Here is a 19282-nt window from a genome sequence, read left to right on the forward strand (position 1 = left end):
AGAGGAGAAAATTTGTATTGAAATGTTTTGTTTTGAATGAAAAGAAAAATGAAAAAAACGTATCAACAAAATTTGATTAAATTTAGAAAATTGAAAAACATTTTTTTGATAAACAATCCAACAGTTTATTGTGAATTTTTAAATATAAATTGTAACAAAATAGAAAGTGCGGAAAAATTGAAAAACGAAATGGAATAAAGTAAAATTAAAAATATAAAGAAATAAAGAAGTAAAAAAATAAAAAATAGAAAAATAAATGAATAAAATAAAATGAAAAATAAAGTAAGAGGAATAAACTAAAATTGAAAAAAAAATGAAAAAAGTATTAATAAAGAATAAACTAATAGAAGGCTCACAGTTTTCGAAAAAATATATTTGTTGATTTTTTTTCAACTGTTTTTCATCTGCCAAATGTTGATTCATGGAAAGCGCGCGGTTCATCATTCAATTTGTCGGTAACCACTTGTTTTTTTCTGACCAGTTCTCTCTCCTTTCTCTCCTTCTATTTTTTTTTTGTAGATTCATGTAAAATGTCGAGTCTGATTCAATAATCCATTGAAACTGCTTTTCGCAAAAATACTCAACTCTTTTTTTTTTTAATTGCAACTCTCTTGAAACGATATTTTTTATCAGTTTTCTCGTGTGTATGTATATACAAAATGGAAATACTATTCACAAGCGGAAAACGAAAATGCCCGTCCATATCAAACAGATGTGAATTTCACTGATTTCCAATTTGGGAAATAAATTCTTGTTTGAGGGAAAGAGAGAGGTGTTTGTCACAATCAGAATGTGAAGTTAGAGCCATTAAAGTGTCCGAAAACGTGTCGAAAATTAGACACTTGGAATTAGGAGTAGAATATTTTGGTGAACTATTTTGAATATTCGATGTTAATTATTTCACATTGACTTTGAATTGTTTTAATAATTTTTTTTTTACTAATTCAACTAATTTTTTTTTAAGGGTAAATTATATTTTTTTTATTTCTCTTTTTGTTTAAGAATTTGGTAGACATTTACTCTCTTTTTAGAGTCTTATTTAATTTATTGTTTTTTTTATTTATATTCCTATTTTTTTCAAAATAAATGAAAAAAATGTAAATAAAGAAATGAAATTAAAAGTTCACTTTTTATTTAATATTTTAATTTATTATTACTATTATACAAATATTTATCTAACTATTTAATTTGATTTCTTAAATTTTTAATTTAATTTTCTGTTTTCTGTTACAGGTGAGTTTCCAAAATAGACTGTTTAATTATTACTCTTCCATATTGGTATGTAGTCTTCAATTACTATATTATTATTTTAAACAATTATTTTTATATTTTGTAATAATAATAGGTAATAATTATTATTATTATTATTTTGTCCAAATTTTAAACGTTTAAAGATACAATTTTTTTGTCAATATAAATTTTTTCGTAAAAATTATTGACTGCTATGAAAAGCAAAATAAAAGTATTTTTCTAAAGATAGAAATAATTTTTTAATATAATAAATATAAATTTTTTCGTAAAAATTACTGACTGCTTCAAAAAGCAAAACGAAAGTAGGTATTTTTCTAAAGATAAAAATAATTTTTATTAATTAAAAAAAAAATCTAGTAAAATAATTATAATTCATAACAACGAATAAATAATTCTTATAAAACAATTATAATATTTCTAAAGAAACACTTCTTTAAAAAAAAAATTCTTAATTTAAAATAAATTCTTAAAAAAGAAATAGTTTTAAATTAAAAAGTACAAAAAAAATAATATTTTATTCCTTTGAATTTAAAAATTAATAAAATAGAGAATTCACTGGAAAAACTGATAGTAAAAGTAAAATTTTTAAAAAGTCCCATCGTTTTTTTTTTACTAAATCAGCAGTTTTTGGGAGTTGAAAAATTCGAAATAGAAAAGTTAAATTTTTAGAAAAACAAAACAAAAAAAAAAACAAAAATGTTTAAAATGTTTAGAAATTATTTTTGAAGGAATGTGCGCATAAAGTACTTAACTTGAAGGGAAATGCAACGGATGCTGAAGTGGTTTACAAAAATAAACCACCAAAAGCGCAATGGTTCCATTTTCAACCATCCGGCAGTATGGGAAGCAACCCTCTTAGAATACTTCCGGTGTGCAGTAAATTCCATCGACCAACATTATCTTTGCCTTTTTTCATTCCTTTTTCTCCACCGCTTTCCTCTCAAGAAATGTCTCTTTCCCTCTTTTCTCTTTCCTCTTCTCCATCATTTTTCTTTCTCTCTTCTTTCACCCATTGACTAAAATTTTTAGAAAAAAATACTCGCCTATAATTTTTTCCCACTTTAATAAAAAAAAAAAATTTATTTTTTGATCAAGCAAAGATAAATTTTCAAAATATTTTATATTTTAAATCGTAAAATATTTCTTTTTTTTATCCAATTTTACCAAATAAGCAAAAAATAATTTATTTATAAATAAAAATTTAAAAAAGAATTTAGTGTCTTTTTAGAAATTTAGAAATTTGTTTATTAATTCTTAAAAGAAATTATAAATAAAATTCTTATTTTTCAATAGAATTTATTTTTCTACAGCGAAAGAATCAAAGAATTTCTAAAAATTCCAAACAAGAAAATAATTTAAATTGATTTATTTTTTATTTCAACAAAGACCGTATGAATGAAGAAAATTTGCCCCATTGTGAATTTTAAATCACACAAGGAAGATAGTATTTTCAGAGATGAAAACTGATTGAGGGTGGGTAGGGGGGGGGGGGGAATTTAATAATGATCCAATAGCGTGGGGTCATAAATTAACAGGGACATGAGTATCGAAACGGAAGCGACAATATTGCCGATATTTATTATTCGTTCGATAAAACCTTGTACCTTCTCTTAGTCAACGTAGTCCGCTCTCGCTATATGGTGATGCCAATATTGCCAATCTGTTTCAACTATTAACGCGAAAGTTATGCATGGCATTTTTGTTCCCCATTTTTTTTTCTTTTTTTGAAATACGCTTGCCACGGGAAAGCTCTTTTCAGTGAGAATTTTCATGAAATATGCAATAACAAAAGTTTTCTCATTTTGTATGGGTGAGTGTGTTTGAAATTTGTGTTTTTCTTTTTTTTTTTATAGCGGATTAAATTTGTGATTTATTTAGAAAATTTATTAATTAAGGACTTTAAGCGGGATGTATTTATATCGAAATTGGGTAATTGATGAGTAGAATTTTTTTATTAAAGGTAAACATTTATATTTTTGTATTTTTATGTTGATGATTATTTATTTGTATTCGAATTTTTTATTTTAGTGATATTTTAATTTAGCAGTCGACTTTTCATTTTCTTTTTTATCTTTATTTTCATCTTCTATTTTCCTTATTTTTTTATTCTTATTTCGTTTTTTTATTTTCCTTGGTTTGCATTTTATTTTGTCTCTTGTTTTATTTTCTGTTTGCTTTAATTTTCTTTTAATTAAATTTTAAGTTTTCTTTATTTTTTATTTTCTTTACTTTAATTTTTTCTATTTTCTATTTTATTATTTTTAATTTTCCTTGTTTTCTAGTTCATTTTCTTTACATTTTTGTCGTTTTCTTTATTTACTGTTTTCATTAATTTTAATTTACTTTCTTTTTAATTCCTTTTATTTTCTATTTTCTATATTTTTTGTCTTTTAATATTTTCTATTTTAATTTGTCATTCATTTTCCTTTTTTCTTCTTATTTTCTATTTTCTTTAGCAATCTAAAGAAAATAGAAAATTTTCTTTCTTTTTATTATTCGTTCTAATTTTTATTTTTCGAAATTGTTTTTATATTTTTGTTTAATTTGAATTTTTAGAGTAGAGAAATTTAAAATTCAAAATTTATAGTAAAGAATTCGTAAAGAAAATAAAGAACTTTTTTATTATTTCTTTTATTCTATAAAATTTAAAAAACAATGAAAAAAGTTGTAAATAATGGAATTTTGATATTTAAGTAGTAAAAACAGTTTTTGGTCAGACAAATTTTATTTCGTATTAGTCAACTTTCGTTTTAGTTAATAAGTCATAATAGTAAAAAACTTTTTTTTATTGTTTAAAGAAAAAAAGAAATAATAAGAAAAATAATAGGCTTTTGATATTTAAGTAGTAAAAACTGTTTTTTGTCAGACAAAATTTTTTTAATTATCAACTTTCGTATTAATGAGAAAAAATATACTAAAAAACTTTTTTTTATTATTTCTTTTACTCTTCGAACAATGAAAAAAGTTATAAATAATAAAATTTTGGAATTTCAGTAGTAAAAATTATTTTTGGTCAGACAAATGTTTTTAATTATCAAATTTCTTATTAGTGAAACGTTCATAGTAGTGAAAAATATTTCTTAATGTTTATAATAATGTAAACGTGAAGTAAATAATAAGATGAATTAAAATAAAGAAATTAATAGACTTTTGATATTATTTAAGTAGTAAAATCGTTTTTAGTCAGACAATACGTTTTTTTTCCTTTCGTTTTCCTTTGATCAGTAGTAGACTCTTGAAAGTCAAATAAAAAATTTTCTCTCACTTTTTTTTTGAATCAGAAGCACTAAAAAAAAATTTCAATCAATTATATAAAATCTCATCTAATCTAAAAATGAAAATAAACAGAACTCTAGTACGAAGAAAGTAATTTCACTCAAGTTTACAACACTAAAATATTCATCACTAAAGTTTTGTTCGAATTTCTAAAATCTCATTTAGTTTTCATTGGACAATCACAATTAAGATGCCACTGAAATTTTACTGTGATATTTCAGAAGGTATATTGAGGGATAATTATATTAAGACCCATTTCTTTGTGTTAGTTTGTGTGTGTGTGTGTGTGTGACTACCTGGGGATAAGAATATAGAGAGAGATTGGACTGTATGAACTGACACTTAGATTGGGTGGACGAGGTAAGGCGAGAAGGGTTGAAAGCAAACAGGATAGTTGGATGTTGAATGGACGAAGGAAGATCTCACGGGGGCGCGAAACACAGGAGTGATCCAGACAAATGACTGTGTGGTCAGAGAGTGACAGGTGGGAGCTATCTGCCATGGCAGGGGATTCGCTTCAGTTGAGTTAGGCGGGGCCCACACTCTATCCCATGGGAATAACCATAGACTCTCCTCCATATACTCACCGTCGTTAGACAACTCTCTCTCTCTCACCCCCCCACCCCTCTGTCCCCTGTCCCTTCCCTTTAACATACAAGCTACTGCTTCCGATAATGAGGATTTTCTCCTTGCCTTATCAATCTTGCAACTGATCCTTCATTGTGGACCAATTTCATCTAAGTGTGATCATTACTATCAGTCGAAAGTTTGTCCCTCCTTTTCTTAATATTTCAAATAGTTGCCCTTTTTTATTTTCTATTCCGATTTATTTTATCGTTAATTTTCATCTTTAATCTACTTCTTTTTTGTCATTTTTTCCAATTTTAAAAAATAATATTTTTATTATTATTATCATTATTCTCATTTCTTTATTATTATTATTACTATTATAATAATACCTAATACTAAAAATAAAAAAATTATTATTATTATTATTGTTATTATTTCTTTTTATTTATTTTTCGGCCTTTTTGAAATTATTGGGCCTTATTTGCCAGCTAGACAAATCTTTATAATCTACATGAACTAAAATTTTCAGAAAATATCGCTGTTTTATAGTTAAAGTAGTAAAAGCCCTTTTTAGTCAGACAAAATTGTATTGCTTCTTAAATTTTAAATACAGTAGTAAAAGTATTTTTTAGTCAGACAAATTATTTACAAGCCGAATAGAAGAAAATTATTAAAAAGTAAAATAATTTTATAATTAAAATTATTATAAAATATAAAATAAATTAAAACTACAAAAAATGGAGGGGATCAAAATTCAAATATCAAAATTATTATTATTTATATTAAAATAATACATTTAAAAAAATTCTATGAAATTTATATTTTGCTAACAAAGTATTCTTTGTAATTTTTAATTTTCTGAAAAAATATTTAGTAGACATTTTATTTTGCTGAAAAAATATTTTATGGAATTTTCATTTTGCTCAAAAAGTAGTCTATTTAATTTTTAATATTCCCAAAAATATTTAACAGAATTTTTATTTTGTTGAAGAATATATTTTCTATAGAATTTCTATTTTGCTGAAGAATATATTTTCTATTTCTATAGAATTTCTATTTTGCTAAAAAAGTATTCTATGTGATTTTTAAATTCTAAAAAAATATTCTAGGGAATTTTTATTCTGCAAAAAAAATATTAAATGAAATTTTCATTTCTCTAAGAAATTTTTCTATGTAGTATTTAATTTAAAAAAAAAATCCAGTGGCATATTTAATATTTTAGAAGAAAATTGTTAAAAAATAAAGTAATAAATAATTAATTAAGGAAGATTTCGACTTAAAATTATTAAAAAATAAATTAAAACTACGAAAAACTGAGGGGATTGAAATTCAAATATCAAATTTATTATTATTTATATCAAAATAATACATTTAATAATAATAAAATAATTTAGATGTTTCAAGTAGTAAAATCCTTTTTAAGTCAGGCGATTTTTTTTTAATTTTGTGAACCTCCATATTAGATAGTAAAAGTCATTTTTCAGTCACAAACAGTATTCGTATTACAGTTAAATGAAAATTCTTAGAAAATAAAATAATAAATAGTAATAAAAATTTTAATAATTAAGTGAAAAAAAAACATTTTTTGATGTTAAAGTAGTAAAAACTCTTTTTAATCGAACAAAATGTTCACATTCAAATTGAAAGAAATTTTTCAGGAAAAACTAATTTCTATACTTAGACCACACATTCATAAATCAGTTAAAAAATTTTTTTATACAACAAAATAAGAAGTAATAACAAAAAATAAAATAATAAAGAAAAAAAAAGTTGATATTTAAGTAGTGAAAACTCGTTTTTGTCAAAATCTTTAATTATTATTTGCTAGGATTCATAAGAAAACATTTTTCATTAATTACATTTTAGGGAAAAGAAAAAACAGTGCAAAACAATTAGTCCTTAATTAATGATTCCAATTAAACATAAATTTAACTCATGTTCTAAAATTCTTGATTTAAACGTAGGGTTGAAAGTTTAATTAGAAATTTTAATTATGCATTTACTTTAATGCTACATTTAATTGAATATAAAAAAACTGAAGATAAAATATAAAATTTTATTGAATACTAAATTTATTATGTTAAAAGTAAATATTAATTTTTGTGAATTATAAAAATCTTTACAGACTAAAATTAATTACATGGTTAATTATTATAGATTTGAAACAATATTTGTATTGTGTAAATTAGCAAACAAGTATATTCATGAAAAAGAAGAATTTAAAAATGCAAAAAATTGAAGTAAATAAAAGTTAATAGAAAGTAACAGAAGTTAGATAAATATTAATGTTTAAGTAATTATTATTATATTTTATTCATTATTATAATTATATAATTACAAATTTAAAAATTAATTTACAATTATTAAATTGTATGAATTAAATAATTATGATAACTAACAAAATATAAAACAAGGTAAATAAAACTAAAACAAAATATAATAATAATAATAATAATAATAATAATAATAATAATAATAATAATAATAATAATAATCAATATGTAAAAAAAAAGTTTTTAAAAAGTAATAAAAAAAAGTTTAAGTAATTTTTAAAAGAGAAGTGGAGAATAATTAAAAATACTTGCAAATAAAATAAAATATTTTACAAATTAAAAGTAAAGAAATAGATAAAATAATAAAAGTATAAAAAAATAAGGAAAGATTAAAAAGAAGTTTTTACGAATTGAAGTAAATAAAACTGAAATAGAGATAATTAACATAAAAAAACGTATAAGGAAAAAAGTAATTAAATAAAAAAGCGAATAAAAAGGACAACAACAAAAACAATGAAAAAAAGCCTTAAGAAATATAATTTAATTTACACTTTACAGTCTACAATGTTTGATAGATTTTAATTTCATGTTCTCCACTTCCCGAGTATTTTCCTTTAACCTTTTTTATTTTAGCACACTAATTATACACTTGAAGTTTTGTTTTAATTATTCCTGTACAATTTTAATTACTAAATATTAATAACATTAATAAAATGAAATATTTACGAAATTTATATACTGAAAATAATTTACATGAATATTAAATTCAAAAATGTTTTATTAATTTTTTGTTATTTATTTAGAAATATACTGGTCATATATTTAATAACAAAGTAGCTGTATAGTTATAATTAATGTAGTTTTCGAAAAATAATTTAATTATGTAACTAAAATTAAAATTCATAATGAATAAATAACGTTAGTTCAGTTTTCCATCTAAATTGAAATTTAATTTGAAAAAAACTGTAAATTATAATAATTAAATAATATAAATAAAAAAAATTAATTAGTTAGCAAGAAATCCTGTTAAAAATTGGAAATTTCGTTTCATTTTTTTTTTTTTTTTTGGCGGGAAAAAAAAGTGAGAAGTGTGTGGGAAAAATATAAATGATAATAAAGCAATGCAAATAACAAAAGAGAAAACAACGCAATTTGTTGCTTCCGTCGAATGTAAATTTTTGGTTATATTAAAATTCAAGAGCTTGGAAAATGTGATAAATGCAAATTCATCCCAATGAAATTCAATGTAATGAAATTATAGTTACTGAATAATTAATTAATAACTAGACCGCGTCGTTTTCGAGAAATATTCATTGAATTTCTATTTTTGATGGAAAATTAATTTATTATTAATGTTATATTACATTCTCTTTTAAATAAATTTAATTTTACTATTAATTTTTTATATTATTTATTCTTCACGGTTCAATTTTTATTCTATTAAAGCTTTATTACAATTTTCGGATAATATTTTTATTCTTTTTTTACTTTTTATATTTTTCATACAATTTTTTTCCTTTTATTATTTTTTTTCATATTTTTATTAATTTAATTTTTTTATTCTTATTTTTTATTTTAATATTATTTTCCTTATTTGCCTTATTTTTTCTAAATAATATTTTCTTCATTCATTTTCTTGTAAAAATGATTAAATTTATCTTTTTCAAATCACAGTCCCTTAATCGTAAGAATTATTAATTATAATTAGTCGCTATTAATTTTTATATTTCAAGTAATAGAAAAACATTTACTACACAGTAAAATGTAATTTATTTCGATGAAAAAACTATGGTGAATAAAGTTAAGAAAAAAATTACTTTCATCTAAAATTGCAACTAAAGAAGTAATTTTCCAATAGAATGGACATTGTATAGCCGCCCCTCGCTCCTTTTTCCCCCTTTTGTATTATATTTATATTAAAATCCACCAATACTAATTACGACGCGTTAGTATGCGGCTGGAAATTCAAAATATGTCTCGTTATTATTCCGCTTTTGGATCAATTTCGAGAGAGTCTATTGTAGAGCAGCCGAACAGAGAATTCCCACAGGAGTGATTCGTTTAAAGCGGAAAAGCTTCTCTTCTCTATTGTCATATCAGCATATATATGTATAAACATACATAGAGAATTTCGTTTCAATTTTCCCTGGGATCATATCGACCCTTTTAACTATATATATATATATTCTAAATAAATACATATTTTATTTAAAACTAATTTTCAACGCAACTAAAGGAAATTAAATATTGGAAAATACATATAAAACAGGAACAACAATAATGACAATGCACATCGTGGAAAAGAGAAACAAAAATTTTTTATGTATTAAAAAAAATGTTGTGTAGAAAAATATTTGGAACCCAAATATTTTTTATGTATATAAAATATTTTGCGTAAAAAAATATTTTTTTCTATACAAAAGAAATTTTTTGTAAAAAAAAACAGTTTTTTTATGCATAAAAGATAAATTTTGTCTAAAAAAATATTGTTTTATGTGTATAAAAAAATATATGTTTTGTGTATATAAAAAAATATGTTTTTTGTATATAAAAAAAAATGAATGAAAGAAAAAGAAAAATGCAAAAATCGAAATTTTTTTCTCAATGGAAATTTGTTAGAGAGTATAATAAATAATATAAATTCCCGGATTACCTCGCATTAATCTCTTTAGTTTGCCGATACAAGAGCAAATTTGTGTATTATTATGGAAAACAGTTGAATACCACGAGGCTTTATATTGATTGCATTTAAATAACGATGTATAAATAAATACATGTATCAAAATTTTTCAAATTTAACTAAAAATGAAATAATTTTTTTTATAATAAAAATAATTCCTCTTTTTTGGAGTTAAAAATAAACGTGTATATTATTAAATTAATTAATTTATTATTGTTTAATTTTATTAAAATTTATTTTATTTATATAGGCCCGAAAAAGTTAATAAACTTTAGTTTCTTATTAACTTCAACTTTTTATTAAAATGAATTTTTACTTCGTGTTCTGTTAATTTTTTTTTAACAAGAATTGTCTTTATTTTAAGAAAATTATTTTAATTTTCTTTCAGTTTTCTTTGTTCAATTTTCAAGTAGAAAATTTTTATTTTAGTTTTGAAAAGAAAGTTTCTGAATTTTCTGTATTTATTTTATTATTATTTTATTTTTTTTTGCCTAGGAGAGAAAAAGAGAGGGAGTGAGTGAAGAATTTTAATTAAAAGCTCTTGATTGGCAAAAATCAATCGTTACAGCATTATTACCTCTTTTCTCTCTTGTTATATTCAGAGAAGCTAACAAGCTTTTGATCGTTGTAGTTTCGAAAGTCGTAAGTGTTCAACAAGCTCTTATGCCTTGCACTTGTTCAAACTTTGACAAGCTTGAATCCATAAGGCAACTTTAGTCGCAGCTTGAAGGCGCTTTAATTCATTAATTAATCTCCGTTGACATGAACTACTAGTCGACATTAATCATCGTTGTTGATTGACATAAATTATTTCCGAAATTTTCACTTTTCCAAAAATTGAAATATTTTCAAACTTTTCAAATTCAAATCAACTCTGATGAATATAATTTAGACTATGTATTCAAAACAACTTCGATAAATGATTTTAATAATTAAAATAAAAAAATTACGAAAATTATTTTTCCTTATTAATATTTTAGTAAAAAAGTTATTTAATTGTTATTTTATGATAAATTTTGTAATAAACAGAAACAATTTCATATTATTAATTACAATTTCTTCGCAATTATTTCACGTTCTTTTATTTTTAAATTAACAAATAATAGTTTTTAAAGTTAATAAATAAATAAGTGAATATATATATATAAATAAATGAGTGAATAAAAAAATAAACAAATAAGTGAATAAATAAATAAATGGATAAATAAATAATTAAATAAATAAATAAATAAATAAATAAAACTGAAAAACTGAAGAGAAATAAAATAATTAAAACTGCAATAAAAATAAATACTTGATAAATATAATTTTATTTAAGTTGAAACGAAGTAATAAAAAAGAAATCGAGAGAAAAGAGGGAAGAGAGAAAAAAAAATAAAATGAACATTTGGTTAAGCGACTTCTTTTTACTCTTAAAAGTCTAGATGATGAAATTAAAAGGACGTTGTTTGAAAGACTCTTTCTCTCTCTTCCCCCCCCCCACTCTATCTCTCTTTATTTCTCTCGTGAATTCAATGCGTTGTGAAAAAAAATATATATATATTTGTGACTCGGTTGATGAAGTTGAAGAAATCGCAAAGAAGCCCATTCTTTCCATCAATGGTTTGTAACGGTAATTTCATTTGAAAACTTTTTCGAAGCCGATGCACCATCATCAGTTCCTATACCCCCCCCCTTCCCCCTTTCCCCCACTTTCGTCCTGTGCCAGTTTCTCGCGCCAAACTCTCGTAATTAGTTTAGTTTGCCAGTAACTCTTTGCGCTACAAAAATAACGCAACTAATTTCCAAGATTCGTTTCACTGCAATGAAAAAAAAGAAGAAGAAGAAGAAGAAAAAGACAAACATAAAAAAAAGTAACGGAGTAGAGGAAGAAAAAAATAGAAAACTTGATACATCCAATGTATATATACACGGGGGAAAAAATGAAAAAGTTTGAAAAAAAATGTTCGGAACTATTTTATTTTTTTTTTCAAACGCGAAAAGAAAAATTAGACTTTTCATGATTTTTTTTATTTTGATCTTATTTATATATTATTTTTGTTTAATTTCAGTTTAATTTCCTTTTAATTGTTAAGTATTTTATAATTTTAATTTGTTACAGAATAATTTTTAGTGAAATAGTAAATATTTAGTAAATATCTATGATAATTGAATTAATAAATAAATTATATTTTTGTTACAGGTGAGTTTCCATATATGGATCAAAGAAATTACAATTTTTATAATCGATGAAACGAATTTCCCTTAATGGTGAGTCGAATATTTATTTACAGTAAATTTTACTTAAATCAATCAATTTTTCATTCCTTGGAATTTTCATTAATTCTGAATTTTTATTTTTCTGAAAAACGTTGTAGAATTGAATTTTCACTTTACGAAAAAGATTTTCTATGGAATTTTTAATTTGCTACAAAACTATTTAATTTAATTTTTATTTTGCTAAACAAATATTCTACGGTATTTTTATTTTGCTTATTTTGCTTTTTTATTTGCTTTCTTTTTTAAAACAAATTCTATAAAATTTGTATTTTATTAAAAAAGTATTCTTTGTAATTTTTAGTTTCCTAAAAAAAATATTTAGTAGAAATTTTATTTTACTGAAAAAATATTCTATGGAATTTTCATTTTTCTAAAAAAGTATTCTATTTAATTTTTAATTTGCTTAAAAAATATTTAACAGAATTTTTATTTTGCTGAAGAATATATTCTCTAGGGAATTTCTATTTTGATGAAAAAAGTATTCTGCAAAAAAATATTAAAAGAAAATTTTCATTTTTCGAAGAAATTTTTCTATGTAGGATCTAATTTTCTAAAAAAAAATTCAATCTTACATTTAATTTTTATTTTAAAAAATATTTTACGGACTTTTTATTTTGCTAAAAAAATTGTCTACAAAATTTTTATTTTACTAACAAAGAATTCTGATTTCTAATTTGCTCAAAAAAGATACAATGAAATTTTTGTTTTGCAAAAAAAAATATTCAATAGAATTTTCATTTTGCTATAAGAAATTTCCTATGTAATTTTTACTTTGCTAAAAGAAAATATTCAAAGGAATATTAAATTTTTAGTTAAGAAAATATTCTACGAAATTTTTATTTTTCTAAAAAAAATACTCAATGGAGTTTTTATTTTGCCGAAAAAAATTTCCTAAAGAATTTTTGTTTTCACAAAAAAATTCTATGCAGAATTCTATTGCAGAAAATTTTCATTGATTAGAATTTTAAATTTAACCAAAAACATACTTAGCTGACTTTTTATTAACTTCAATATTTATTAAGAATCTATTAATTATTAAAAAATTCCAAAAAATTTATATTAATTCGAATTTTTATTTTGCACAAAAAAATATCTTGGAAAATTTTTATTTCGAATTTTCGTCAAATTTCGTCAATAAATATTAATTAATTCGAATTTTTATTTTGCCCGAAAACATCTTTATTATTATTATTACATTTTTTATTATTATTTTCATTATTTTTTATTAATATTAGTTCTACTGGATGAATTATCATTATTATAATCATCACGAATAATATATCTGACGGTTTTACAAACCATTTAATGAATGGAAATGGAAGTAATGAAAAGAGGTATGCGAGTATTTTTTTATTTTGATTCTTTTTCCTGAAAATCCGAACGTTTGAAATTCCGTGACAAATTGCATTGGCATTACACGTGACTCTTTAATCTCTCGTCGGTTTTCGGAGCATGTCGGTGACATTCCAACTCGCGCGCGCATTTAGTTTTTTTTTATAGATAGGCGACCAATTTTTCGGCAACATGAATTTTTTGTTGTTGTTGTTGTTGTTGTTGTTGTTGTTTTTCATTTGAAAGTAACGTGTATTTTTAAAGACAAATATTTAGAAAAAAATTCAAATAAAATTTTTTTTCTTTTTTCGTAAGCTTTGTATTCATTAGGAACGGACTCTTTCTCTCGTCTCTACCTCTTAATCTAAACAAATTGACTTTTATCCCCTTGTATTATTATCCGATGAAACTATATATATACACGTGCCACACTTTAATGAGAAAAACTTGCTTCTTGTTAAAAGACCAGCAGTACTTGCCACCATACACGAAACAAGCTTCAGTTAAAATTGCAATACTTAGAAAGGTGACAAAACTTTTCATCGTTTGTTCTCTTTTTTGGTTTCTTTTTTTTTCTTTTGTTGTCGTTTTCTTGTTTTTTCTGTTGTTACTTGTTTTTATTTATTGTTTTGATATTTTTTCTGGTTTTTAATTTTTTTCTTTGTTTTGATGTTTTTTTGTTTTCACTATTTCAGTGCTTTTTTTGTACCCTTTCGCTTTTTTATTTTCTAAAAATATTATTTATCTTTGTTTTGTTGTTTTAGTCTTTATTGTTTCGCCTTTTTTTCATTATTTTATAGTTTCGTTGTCATTGTTTGACGCATTTTTTTATTGTTTAACTGCTTTTTTTATCATTTTTGATTCTAAATTAATTTTGTTTTATAAATCAAGTAGTAAATATCGATTATAGTCGGAAATTTTATTGAGTTTTTACAATGAAAATAATGAAGTAATTCAATAATAATTGAATAAACTTGGAATATGAGAAAAAGATAGTTGTAAATTTATAAATAAACAGGTAGGAAAGGTAATGCTTCGTCAGACGAGAATTAAAATGTATATGTTTTAATAACCAAAAAGAATTAATTATTCTAGTTAGAGACAATATTATCATTATCGAACAAACAGACAGAAAGAGATTTGAATAATGTAAACGTAAAAAAATACTTTGTGACAATATTGTTGGATAGTAAATTTATGAATATTTTTTGTAGAATAAGTCAATTATAGTTAATTGAAAAAAAATCCAATAAGGAAAAATATAAATAATGCAGTAGATGTAAAAATAAAAGTAAAAATCATTTAGTAAATATATAATTAAAAGTATAAGAAATCTGGTAAATAAATAAGAAGTACAAATTAATGAATAAAAGTATAAATAACTTTAGGAATTACATAAATGAAAGTATAAATAATTTAACAAATACATAAATAAAACTATAAATAATTTAGCAAATGCATAAATAAAACTATAAATAATTTAGCAAATGCATAAATAAAACTATAAATAATGTAGTAAATGAATTTACAATACTATTGACAATAAATATTGTCACAGAGTTACGCGAATAATTCATGTAAATATTGACTTAAAGCGATTAAAGTATCTCAAGAATTTATATCTACTCCGGAAAATGGTCGTTTACGAGTTACATTCACAATTTATTCGATAAGTAGTACAGGTCAACTGCAGTCAGACGTCCATACATTATTCAAAACCAAGAAATATCGTTTTTCCCCCTTTTGCGAAATAATCTCATTTTTTTCGTTTTCATTCAAGAACTAAGACAATTTTTAATTTTGTTCCTTTTTTTCTTAAATTTGTCTAAAAAAATAATTTCTCTTTAAACTAAAATATTTTTTACAAGTAGTGACAGTAATTTTTAATTTGCAATTTCTCTTTTCAAAGAAATTTTTTACAGTAGAAATAATAAATTACAGACATACAATTTTGGAAAAAATTTATCGATTTTCAGTAGTACAAGTCAATGATTAGTCAATAACTAAGTGGTAATTGATTTATTTTTCACTTTTTATATGTGGTATCTGTTTACAATTGTCGCAGACAGTTGAGAAACGGTTTTTATCATTTTTCAGTAGTATGAGTCAATTACTGTCAGACAATCGTAAAATGATTTCATTTCTTTTGAGCACAAATAGAAAATGGTTGTCAAACATGCAGGAAAATGAATTTATTACTTTAAGTAGAGTAAGGTCATCACTGTCATACAATTTAAATTATTTTTTAAAATCTCCCTCTAATTTTTTTTTATAAAAATTTTTTTTTCTGGGTGAAAGTTTTATATATGAAAATCAAATTCAGTCAACTACTAAGTAATATAAAGTAGTAAATGTAATTTTTAAACCGAAAATTATTCTCTCAATAAATGTATTAAACATAACTAAAATTTGAAAAAAAAAAGTTTTGAAATAAGTAGTAAAAATCATTTTTAGTCAGACTGTCGCATTTTATTCAATTTCTTCATAAGTAGAATAAGTCAATAGGAGTGTCTGACATTTAGAAAATCATTTTTCTTAAATTATTCGAAACTAATAAAGAAAGTTTTGAATTAAGTAGTAAAAATCATTTTTAGTCAGACTGGTGTATTATTATTCAATTGCTTTATGAGTAGAATAAGTCAATAGGAGTCAGACATTTAGAAAATTATTTTTCTTACATTATTTTTCATAACTATTAAAGAAAGTTTTGAATTAAGTAGTAAAAATAATTTTTAGTCAGACTGACGTATTATATTCAATTGCTTAATGAAAATTCGACAAAATAAAATCTTTTGAAAGCAAAAATTCGAAGTAAGTATAAAAATAAAAATTCCCAGTATTAAAAATTTGAAACTACTACGTGTCTTCGCTCTTAACTTCATTGGAAAGATTTAAGTTACCAAAATCTTGAGAGAGTGAGTATTTCTCTCTCGTTCTCACGACATTCGTCGCCACACCTTCTCATGCATATGCGCTGGTTTCACTTTACGACCAGTGCTTATGGTGTATATAGTATAGTTTATTGTTTCCAAGGCATATTCCTACACACGCGTACTATTAATTTTAGCAGTAGGTTGGTTCTGGTTAATATTGCGCGGTCGAAATATAATACACATCTTCGCAAAATGATAACATCCTCGTGGAAGCAGACTGTCCGATGTAAATCACATCCCCCCTCCCCTTTCCCTTATCCTACAATATATAGATATAGCTTATTCGCATTATACAACTTAATAATGCATTTCTCGATCGATGCGACAAAACTACTTTATATTTGTCTTTAGGGAGAAAAAAAATACTTTAATTAAATATTAAGTTTTAAAAGAGAAAATTTTACTTAGTAATTTTAACCCCTTGTTTTTTTTAAATAGAGGGTAAAATATGAACCTCTATTTAAAACAAAACTACTTTATATTTACTTTTAGAAAAAAAAAATATTTTCATTTAATTTTACTAATAAATAGTCATTTCTGTTAATTTTTTTTTACTTTTTAGTTTTACTAATTGAAATTTAGAGAGTAGTTAAAATATTTGTCGAAAAAGAAATTCAACAATAATTTTTCGAGAATTAGTTTCAATTTTCAAATGATTTGAAATAGTTTTATTGTTTTTATTAATGGGGGATTAAAAATAAAATTACACAAATGGCTTTTCCCAATTGTGAAAAATCTTCCTTTTCGACTCATCGAAATGCAAATTCGATTTAATTCTCCTCGGGGGTGTCGGGATAAAAGCGCTACGTGCCGGCCATTCGCGAAAGAAACATTTTTAGAATGATTGGATAAAACCCCCCATGTAAAAGTATTAGCTCGTTTAGCCGTTTGCCCCAAGGCCATTTAATTCGTGTTGCAAAAAGAAGAAAAGAAAGAAGGAATTAAAAATTTAATGAAAACAAACATTTATTTCTTTATTTGATGTATTCAATTAAATTAATTAATTTCAAAAATAAATAAATGGAAAATTTAATTGAAAACAATTCGATAGTTAATTTAAAAATATAATTCTAAATAATGAAATACTTGAATGAAAAATTTGTTTGAAAATAATGAACTTGGTAAATGGAAGATAAAATAGAAAATATATAATTAATTGAAAATTTTTAAAAATAATTGACTAATTGGGTAGTTTTTATTTAAATGTAAATTATTGTTAATATTATTATTAGAGAAATTCAATAGTAGATTACGTAAATTACCTTCGGGCAAAGGGAAAATAGTTTCGGTTACTGTTATTAAGTGGAACATGTCATTCACTGTCAGACAATTACAAAATAGATTCAAATTATTTAAGTGGAACATGACAAATATTGACAGACGGGTACAAAATAGATTTAAGTAGAACAAGTCAATTATTGGCAGACAATCGTGGAAATTTGATTGGAATATTTTCCAGTAGAACAAGTCAATTATAATAATTACACGTAATTTTCCAATTATAATTTTTATTTCGTTAATTATTCAATAATTAGTTGAATTATTTACAATTCTAAATTTACAATTCTATAATTAATAATTTAATAAATAATTCCATAATTTTGTGTGATAAATTTTACAAATATAATTTTTGTTTTGCGAAATTAATTATTTATAACAGGTAAAGAATTGGTTTTTCTGAAATTCCAATATAATAATAAATAAATAAACTAAAAACTAATTCTTTAATATTTTTATTTGAGAATATAAATATTGTTTTTCTCCATTTTGAGAGTAAAAATCAAGTTTTCTTTTCGAGGAGAAATTTTTAAATTACGTTACAGTGGATGTTCAATCTTTTTTTCTTCGATTATATTTTATAATAAATAATGGATATATAAAAAAGAAAAATAAAAAGCTGGAAAAGTTTGATGAATCGGACTATAACTTTTGTATATATACTGCAATGCACACGCTGTAAATCAAAACAGATGAGCAGATACCTAAAGGTTAGTGGCTACTGTCCAGGGATGCGTTCAGCGGGGTGAACAGTGGCGATAGTAGAACACAACTTGACCCCTATCATGATGTACGGATTATACATGCGTTTTGCATATATATATTTATGCATGTCCCGTGTAGAAGAGGCCATGGCACCACTTGCTCTTCCTACTCTCTAAATTTGAATTAATTTAAAACAACTAATTTGTTAGTTGAAATCCTGACTGAATTTCTGCTTTAGAAATTATAAAAAAATAAATAATTAATTATAGAAACAACTAATTATTAGCAAGAAAATAACTAATTATTAGTATAGAAGCATCTAATTATTTGTAGAAACTTATAATAATTCTATGTCTAATAATAATTGACTTGTACTACTTAAAATAAAAGTTACTCTTGATTGGACAATAATTTACCTGTACTACTTAAAATAAGTTGTATTAACACTGTATAATAATTCTATGTCTGATAATAATTGACTTGTACTACTTAAAATGAAAGTTACTCTAGGTTGGACAATAATTGACCTGTACTACTTAAAATAAGTAGTATTAACACTGTAAAAGTTGAAATAAAAATGATTCTATAATAGTCGGACAATAATTGACTTGTACTACTTAAAATAATTAAAATTAAGACTATAAGACTTAAAGTAAAAATGATTCTATAATTGTCTGACAATAATTGACTTATACTACTTAAAATAATTAAAATTAAGACTATAA

At 23.1% G+C, this 19282-nt stretch overlaps 1 protein-coding gene and 1 long non-coding RNA gene across 6 annotated transcripts in view; both read left to right on the top strand.

Annotated features, from left to right (window-relative positions):
• The window catches only part of LOC122506987 (fasciclin-3), a 545181-nt gene that overhangs the window by 410897 nt on the left and 115002 nt on the right, over nucleotides 1–19282 (top strand). The gene's annotated exons all lie outside the window — the stretch shown is intronic.
• LOC122507061 overlaps nucleotides 1–19282 on the top strand; it is a 137594-nt gene that overhangs the window by 92880 nt on the left and 25432 nt on the right. The window contains exons 1-2 of one of the 2 annotated variants that reach the window (XR_006302081.1): nucleotides 1234–1278; nucleotides 12233–12300. This is a non-coding gene — a long non-coding RNA (uncharacterized LOC122507061). Of the gene's footprint in view, nucleotides 1–1233; nucleotides 1279–12232; nucleotides 12301–19282 lie in introns of those variants that run through there. The other variant, XR_006302080.1, reaches the window with a different exon arrangement.

The sequence above is a fragment of the Leptopilina heterotoma genome, unplaced genomic scaffold (genome assembly GCF_015476425.1).
Source record: "Leptopilina heterotoma isolate Lh14 unplaced genomic scaffold, ASM1547642v1 Lhet_114, whole genome shotgun sequence".
Taxonomy (NCBI): Eukaryota; Metazoa; Arthropoda; class Insecta; order Hymenoptera; family Figitidae; genus Leptopilina; species Leptopilina heterotoma.